The sequence below is a fragment of the Choristoneura fumiferana genome, chromosome 15 (assembly GCF_025370935.1).
Source record: "Choristoneura fumiferana chromosome 15, NRCan_CFum_1, whole genome shotgun sequence".
NCBI classification, from domain to species: domain Eukaryota; kingdom Metazoa; phylum Arthropoda; class Insecta; order Lepidoptera; family Tortricidae; genus Choristoneura; species Choristoneura fumiferana.
Window position 1 is genome coordinate 7,103,756 of NC_133486.1, and position 9,961 is coordinate 7,113,716.

The window sequence follows — 9,961 nt, forward strand, 5'->3', positions numbered from 1 at the left end:
ACATTCCTGCTTTCTGCTTTCCCAAATATTGTTATTCCGTTTTGACTGTGAACCATGGCATATCGTCATTACTCCTAGCAGCAGTTCCTCACGCTTTGCTTCGGCACGGGTCACAATCAGCGGAGAGTGTCCGGCTACGTTGTTAACACGGTGTACCTATTCTCAGGGGGCTACGCTCGGAGTACCGGTACCAGAAGATCTGGGGGTCGGAGCGTTTCGACCGCTGGTGTTACTGGTCTTCGCGCCGGGCAACAGGGGAGTACTGCGTGAAAGGGAAAGCAACCACAACCACAGAATTTACGCCCTTGTTACTTGAAAACCGAATAATTAACGTAAATAAGTTAGCGGTATTATTCGCAGCGGGCACCTTTTGGCCGTAGGGGCGATAATGTTTAAATTTTCCTATTCTTTAACTAGGAACCAGTCTTAACCACGAAAGGTGACACTCTCCATTCGGCAACTTATTTTTTTTACCGAGGATCCCGTACCATCGATGCATACAAAGTTATGGTACTTACCTAGTAATCCTAAACTACCTGTTGACCTTTGGTCCAATTAATAACTGGATCGTCGTGCTTTCTTTTTTCTCTCTTCCTCTACCTCTTCCTCTGACAAAGGAGGCAACGCTCAAATTATATCGGCTAGTAAATTTTGCGCCTGATCTGCATGACCATGAGATTAGATGAAAATTAAATGAACTTTTTCATATCTCAAGTTATTTTGTTTAACTTCCATTTTTTTTTAATTATAATTTGACAATGTAAGTAGTAAACAATCAGTATTGTGGCATTATTTTTAGAAATGGTTTGGTAGAGTCGTTTTTTTATGGCTTACTTATTTTAAACCTGTTCGTGTGAAACATAATCTTTTATTGAGAGTACAATGTTCGTTACCATTTATGCACTAAACCTCATTTTCTCCATATGGATCGTCGTGCTCTGCACTTTCTACCTTCCCGTCTTGTTTCTCATTTCCCTCTTCCTGTTTCTATGACAAAGAATGGCAACGCTCTTATTTTATCGGCTGGAAAATTTTGCACCTGTTCTGCATGACCGTCCGATTGTCCGTTATGGTCATAGGCCAATATTATTATGGTTTCGGCGATATTAATATATTGTTCCACGACAAAAAAGGAACTTGTTTTCTTAAAATCGCCAACGCTCTGAGGTAGAACTTTCTCACCAGTTTGTGTTTATCATTGAAACACTTCCACCTAGCAATGAAATTAGTAAATTGGCACACGTCTGTCTAGCCGTATAAAACAGGACGGTAATGTTTCAGTGTTGATACAGACATACGTGCGGGCAAAGCTCTACATTCGGCAACTTAATTTTTTTTCACCAAGGATCCCGTGCATACGAGGTTATGGCACCTAGTGATCCTAAAATACCTGTTTACCTTTGGTCCAATAAATAACTGGCAACGGATTCATGCTAGATAGTACAAGTACAGCTCTACGTAATGTCTTACGGAGTTTTTGCTCGGCTCGTCTTTACCGTGACACACTTACATATTTGCGGCAACGCTCGCAATATACCTCGTTGAGTTTCTTGCCGGATTCTTCTCAGCAGAGGATTTTCCGAACCGGTGGTAGATTTTTTTTGACATTCATAAGTGCTTGTTATAGCCTTAATTGAATCAAGATATTTTGACTTTGACTTTGAATCTAGCAATACGTTTTTTTAAAAAGGTTTATTATTATATAAATGTTAAATAGTATTTTTGGTATTTAATTGCACCCATAAAAATTTTGTCAGTTAGTTGCCTTATTGATGTAACATGTATTGTACCGTATTACTTATTTTTAGATATTTTTTTTTAACCGACCCATTTTGAAACCTGTTTGTTCGTATAACGGGTGTGGCCTGTAATACGAGCAAAAAATTAAAACATAGATCAAACAAGTATAATGGCAAATAGCCTTTTTGCTATTTAAGACCCATAAGAATTTGTGTCAGTATCCTTATTATCTATACCGTACAATTTTTTTTTTTTTAAGTCGACTGGTTTTGAAACAATTTTGTTCGTATTGAATATAATCTTTATAGACACTTTCTAAAATCATATTATCCGTACCGTATTGTGCCATGAAATTTATTATGATTTATATGTGCTGTGATAGGAGACTGTGTGCAAAATATCTAGGTCGATTGCCTCGATTGATCGCGTGGACCTATTCAACCGGTCTGTTTCTTGGTGTAAACGCTGAGAAAAGATCAAAATTAAATAGACTTTTTCACATCTTTACGATTGTTATTTTTTACTTTTTATATTTACGATTTATGTCACATGATATTTTGCGGTATTATTTTTAGGAGAAATGGCTCAGTGGAGTCGTTTTTTTTTATGGCTTACTGATTGTAGACCTGTTCGTATTAAACACAATATTTTATTGAGAGTCCAATAATTGTTATCTTTAATGCACAAAACCTTATTTTCTTGTTCCGGATCGTCGTGCTTTACACTTTCTACCTTCCCGTCTCGCCTTCTCTTTTTCCTCTTTCTCTTCCTATGACAAAGAAGGCAAATCGCGCCTGCTCTGCATGACCGTCTGATTGTCCGTTGTGGTCATAGGCCAATGTTATTATAGCTTTGGCGATTGTACTAAATTGTTCCGTTTAAAATCGCCAACGCTCTGAGGTGGAACTTTCTCACCAATTTTTGTTTGTCATTGAAATACTTTCACCTGGCAATCATATTTGTGAAATGGCACACGTCTAGCCGGTGTTATTCAGTAACATAATTATAACAGAATACAGCCAGATAATGCTTGAGGCTCATAACCTGTCCAAATGCTTGTGCAATCGCATCAAATCCGTTTTGTCACCAAATTAGATTTTAATATTTTTGATTATAAATCAAAAAGAAAGAAATAAAAATATATAAGTTGCCTGAAATAAATTAATTAATTATTATTATTATTATTAAGTAGAGCTTTGTCAGAGTCGCATACGTATTCTTATGGCATGCGTACGTTCACAGATTTTAGAATAATTCTCAGCCACATCAGAATATCATCAGTGCTACGTGTAGACGACAGCATTTGACAGACGAAAGCAGTATTGTTGTCGACTCGTGTTAACATTCGATACAGACATACACACGAGCGGGCAATGATTTGGCGATTTATATATATATATAAATATTTTTAAATTTTTTTTTCACCAATAATTCAAGGCTCTGTGTAGGCCACAACGCCCGCTTACTAATTGTATCTATAAAAAAATCTTGTTTTATTCATGTTACATGTATTGAATTGTATTATTTTGAGAAATATATCGGTAGTCGTTTTATTTTAAGCCAACTGATTTTGAAATCTGTATTGAATAAAATCTTAGTGCTATGACATTTATTATTATAATTTATTTGAGATGTGATAGAAGATTGTCTGCAACTAGGTCGATTGCCTCGATTGATCGCGTCGACCGATGGAACCGTTCTGTTTTTCGTCGCAAACGGTGTGTTTAGATGAAAATTAAATTTAGTTTTTCACATCCCAAGTTTTTTTATCACTTTCGTTTTATTTTTCATTGTGATTTGATAAATGTGAGTAGTAGATAATCAGTATTGTTGTCCTATGTCTTATGGCATTATTTTTAGAAATGGTTCGGTAGAGCCGTTTTGTTATGGCTTACTGATTTTAAACCTGTTCGTATTAAACATAATCTTTTATTGAGAGTTTCTATAATCATGTGCGCGCCGTATTCTGCGGTATAGATAGTAAAGGCTGTCTATAACAACTGCTGGGTCGCTTGTCTCTATTTCTTGCAACGTATAATTAAACAGCTCTACTTTTTTGTTGCAAATGATGACGACTTTTTTTAATTATTGCTTATCTACAAAACGGGGATGAATTCTTATATTTTTTTTTGTATCCGAGAAAGTGTGCATTTAGAGCATTTAGAACAATGTGTAAGTATATTTTTTCATTCAAGATAGTACTCGTCCAAACACAACTAACATCTAAGGACGCGAAGTGAACATTTCACAATTCACCACCCTGAAAATTGTATGTCATTGAGCCAGGACGTATAACCAGCGACCAATCGGTCACATTAATGGTTGAGTTAAAAAAAATGGGAAAGACAGTCATTAACAGTTTAATTTAAAGAATCACAATTCGATAATATGTCTTTATTGACATAACATAACGCGCTCGGATGTTTTTATTATTATTTAACTTTGAACTTATTTATCAGGCAGTTCATTTGAATCAACTATTATTAATTTGTTTCTTTTTTATCCCTAGTCAAATTATAAACTATCATATTTATTAGGTATTAATTTCACGCACGTAAATGCACAAATGAACCGACACTTTGGATTTCTCATCAACATTTTGTTTAATTCAACCATGAATAGAACCGGTGGTCTATTTTTTTTGACATTAATAAGTGCTTGTTATAGCCTAAATTGAATAAAGATATTTTGACTTTGACTTTGAATGCGACCGATTGGTCGCTGGTTATACGTCCTGACTCGATGACATACAATTTTCAGGGTGGTGAAGTGTGAAATGTTCATTTCGCGTCGTTAGATGTTAGTTGTGTTTGGACGAGTACTATCTTGAATGAAAAAATATACTTGCACATTGTTCTTAATGCTCTAAATGCACAGTTTCTCGGATACAAAACAAAATATAAGAATTCATCCCCGTTTTGTAGATAAGTAATAATTAAAAAAAGTCGTCATCATTTGCAACGAAAAAGTAGAGCTGTTTAATTATACGTCGCAAGAAATAGAGACAAGCGACCCAGCTCTTGTTATAGACAGCCTTTACTATCTATACCGCAGAATACGGCGCGCACATGATTATAGAAACTCTCAATAAAAGATTATGTTTAATACGAACAGGTTTAAAATCAGTAAGCCATAACAAAACGGCTCTACCGAACCATTTCTAAAAAAAATGCCATAAGACATAGGACAACAATACTGATTATCTACTACTCACATTTATCAAATCACAATGAAAAATAAAACGAAAGTGATAAAAAAACTTGGGATGTGAAAAACTAAATTGAATTTTCACCTAAACACACCGTTTGCGACGAAAAACTGAACGGTTCCATCGGTCGACGCGATCAATCGAGGCAATCGACCTAGTTGCAGACAATCTTCTATCACATTTCAAATAAATTATAATAATAAATGTCATAGCACTAAGATTTTATTCAATACAGATTTCAAAATCAGTTGGCTTAAAATAAAACGACTACCGATATATTTCTCAAAATAATACAATTCAATACATGTAACATGAATAAAATAAGATTTTTTATGGATACCATTAAATGTTTATGTGACTATTATATAATACCACTTACATAATAACAAACATAAAAAAAACTTATTGCTAGATTGAACCAGCGTTGCCGCAAATAAGTGTATCATGATAATGGATTAATGAACATTATGTTAAGCAAATAAAATAAATTTCATTTCATTTCAAAGCCGAAACTTTTAGTTAGCGGGCGTTGTGGCCTACACAGAGCCTTGAATTATTGGAGAAAAAAAATACATATATATATAAGTCGCCGAATCATTGCCCGCTCGTGTGTATCCCTGTATCGAATGTTAACACGAGTCGATAACAATACAGCTTTCGTATGTCAAATGCTGTCGTCTACACGTAGCACTGATGATATTCTGATGTGGCTGAAAATTCTTCTAAAGTCTGTGAACGTACGCATGCCATAAGAACACGTATGCGACTCTGACAAAGCTCTATTTAATAACAATAATAAATTCATTTATTTCAGGCAACTTGGCCCATACAATAAATACCTTACAGACTAACATACATATTTATAATCAAAAATATTTAAATCTAATTTGGTGACAAAACGGATTTGATGCGATTGCACAAGCGTTTGGACAGGTTACGAGCCTCAAGCATTATCTGGCTGTATTCTGTGATAATTATGTTAATGAATAACACCGAAACATTTCCGTCCTGTTTTATATGGCTAGACGTTTGCCATTTCACAAATATGATTGCCAAGTGAAAGTATTTCAATGACAAACAAAAATTGGTGAGAAAGTTCCACCTCAGAGCTTTGGCAATATTAAACGGAACAATTTAGTACAATCGCCAAAGCCATAATAACATTGGCCTATGACCACAAAGGACAATCAGTCGGTCATGCAGAGCAGGCGCGAATTTTTTTAGTCGATGAAATAAGAGTGTTGCCTTCTTTGTCATAGGAAGAGAAAGAGGAAAAAGAGAAGGCAAGACGGGAAGGTAGAAAGTGTAAAGCACGACGATCCGGAACAAGAAAATAAGGTTTTGTGCATAAAAGATAACAATCATTTGACTCTCAATAAAATATCAGGTCTAAAATCAGTAAGCCATAAAAAAAACGACTCCACTGAGCCATTCCTCCTAAAAATAATACCGCAAAATATCATGTGACATAAATCGTAAATATAAAAAGTAAAAAATAACAATCTTAAAGATGTGAAAAAGTCTATTTAATTTTGATCTTTTCTCAGCGTTTACACCAAGAAACAGACCGGTTGAATAGGTCCACGCGATCAATCGAGGCAATCGACCTAGATATTTTGCACACAGTCTCCTATCACAGCACATATAAATCATAATAAATTTCATGGCACTGTAATATAAGGGTGATTGTACGTTGTGGTCAATAAGACGCTAGCTGTAGGTGTGCGTAAAGAGAGCCTCTTTATTAACTCAAACTTAGGTTATATACACTATGATTGTCGCTGATACAAGCAATATGCGTTTATGTAGCAGTAAACTATTGTGTTACTGCTAAACACTGAAAGTGGCCAATTGCCACACTACAGCACAATACGTTACGGATAATATGATTTTAGAAAGTGTTTATGAAGATTATATTCTATACGAACAAAATGGTTTCAAAACCAGTCAGCTTAAAAAAAAAACTAAAAATTGAACGGTATAGATAATAAGAATACTGACACAAATTCTTATGGGTCTTAAATAGCAAAAAGGCTATTTGCCATTATACTTGTTTGATCTATGTTTTAATTTTTTGCTCGTATTACAGGCCACACCCGTTATACGAACAAACAGGTTTCAAAATAGGTCGGTAAAAAAAATATCTAAAAATAATTAATACGGTACAATACATGTTACATCAATAAGGCAACTAACTGACACAAATTCTTATAGGTACAATTAAATACCAAAAATACTATTTAACATTTATATAGTAATAAACCTTTTTAAAAAAACGTATTGCTAGATTGTACCTGCGTTGCCGCAAATATGTAAGTGTGTCACGGTAAAGACGAGCCGAGCAAAAACTCCGTAAGACATTACGTAGAGCTGTACTTGTACTATCTAGCATGAATCCGTTGCCAGTTATTTATTGGACCAAAGGTAAACAGGTATTTTAGGATCACTAGGTGCCATAACCTCGTATGCACGGGATCCTTGGTGAAAAAAAATTAAGTTGCCGAATGTAGAGCTTTGCCCGCACGTATGTCTGTATCAACACTGAAACATTACCGTCCTGTTTTATACGGCTAGACAGACGTGTGCCAATTTACTAATTTCATTGCTAGGTGGAAGTGTTTCAATGATAAACACAAACTGGTGAGAAAGTTCTACCTCAGAGCGTTGGCGATTTTAAGAAAACAAGTTCCTTTTTTGTCGTGGAACAATATATTAATATCGCCGAAACCATAATAATATTGGCCTATGACCATAACGGACAATCGGACGGTCATGCAGAACAGGTGCAAAATTTTCCAGCCGATAAAATAAGAGCGTTGCCATTCTTTGTCATAGAAACAGGAAGAGGGAAATGAGAAACAAGACGGGAAGGTAGAAAGTGCAGAGCACGACGATCCATATGGAGAAAATGAGGTTTAGTGCATAAATGGTAACGAACATTGTACTCTCAATAAAAGATTATGTTTCACACGAACAGGTTTAAAATAAGTAAGCCATAAAAAAACGACTCTACCAAACCATTTCTAAAAATAATGTCACAAAATAATAAGTATGTGAAATAAATAGAACAACAATAGCCGAATGGAGAGTGTCACCTTTCGTGGTTAAGACTGGTTTCTAGTTAAAGACTAGGAAAATTTAAACATTAACGCCCCTACGGCCAAAAGGTGTCCGCTACGAATAATACCGCTAACATTTACGTTAATTAATCGGTTTTCAAGTAACAAGGGCGTAAATTCTGTGGTTGTGGTTGCTTTCCCTTTCACGCAGCACTCCCCTGTTGCCCGGCGCGAAGACCAGTAACACCAGCGGTCGAAACGCTCCGACCCCCAGATCTTCTGGTACCGGTACCCCGAGCGTAGCCCCCTGAGAATAGGTACACCGTGTTAACAACGTAGCCGGACACACTCCGCTGATTGTGACCCGTGCCGAAGCAAAGCGTGACGAACTGCTGCTAGGAGTAATGACGATATGCCATGGTTCACAGTCAAAACGGAGTTACAATATTTGGGAAAGCAGAAAGCAGGAATTTAGTAATGCGCACATTCAAGGACTTTACGCAATTTAAGTAATAACGGCAGCTCGAATTTACAATTAAAACAGGTAGCAATTTATCATTAAATTATTCGTGCAAAGCACTAACAAAGAGAACAAGCAAAAGTTTATTCTTCAACACATAATACTATGTATTTATTGCACCAACAAATACGTTACGCTGCGCAGAGTAAAACTACCTAACAATAACCGTTCGTTCCACACTTACCGGATTCGGGAATTTACAATGACTCGACATTAGGGAAGGACCATCAGGTCCTCACAAAGATTTAACTAAATTAAATACAATTTAAATTAATCCCCGCTTGATACGAGGGCGAGCGTGCTCCCGCGCTGAGTTCTAACAAAGAATGAGACGCTGACTGGCTGCGCCGGCGCTTATAATAATCCACCGATCTGAGCGCACCGAATGAACGAACGAATCGAAGTAAATTTATTAGAAAGAAAGAAAAAGATTCCAAACATGAAACACAAATAACCTAACTATAAAACTTTCATTTTTAAAACAAGTTTTTTTTGCTGACTGTACTTTTTGTTGACTATAATTGCATTGTCACCAAAACTGCAGTTGCATACCGAATATCAAGTCGATTATATTAACCGTTGAAGAGTTCCATCCAGCGGAGACGGTCCTGGCTGGACTACCAGGATGTCACTACTAGATTATTGTATTGTCACGCAATTCACATAAGTATTCCAAATTTCAAGTCAATCTGACTACTGGAAGTTAATAAAATTTAACTTTCAAGATTTGACAACAGACAGACAGACAGGCAGACAACGGGACAGGTAAAACTAAATAAAGCTTGTAAAGAAAGACTGTTTCTTTAATGTCAAGTAAGGTAAAATTAATAAATACGATTTATATAAAATAATGGTTATCTCTGCCCCAAATTAGGAAAGAAATTAAAAACATTTTAGCGAAGTTATGTACCTATGTACTGTATGTTTTTAACCTTAGAATTCGGCTGGATTAAAAAAAAAACGGCTACCGATATATTTCCAAATTTCTAAAAATGAAACAGTATAAATACATGCTACATAATAGTTAATTACGTGACTGATACATAATGCCTTATTATGTACAGCCGCATACATAATTTTATCTACATGCATATATCATAAGTTTTCTACAATACCTATGTACAGAAATACCAGCATTTTCAAGTTAGTGGTATGACTGACAGTGACAGCTGTTATAGTTTTTTTAATTCATAAACAATCTAAGATTGACTCGATTTTGATTCTCAAATCGATTGTAATATTCGAGATTCAAAAGATATATATGGAACAATGATTTTATTATTGATTGAAATTACAAATCGACTATACTTAGTTTTTTTTATAACATTAGTATATTCTTTAATATTTTTTTTATTGAAACACATTAAGTCACAGCAAAATGTAACAATTTGCATGGATATGTGATCATTTATATTCTTTTCATCACTTAAGCTC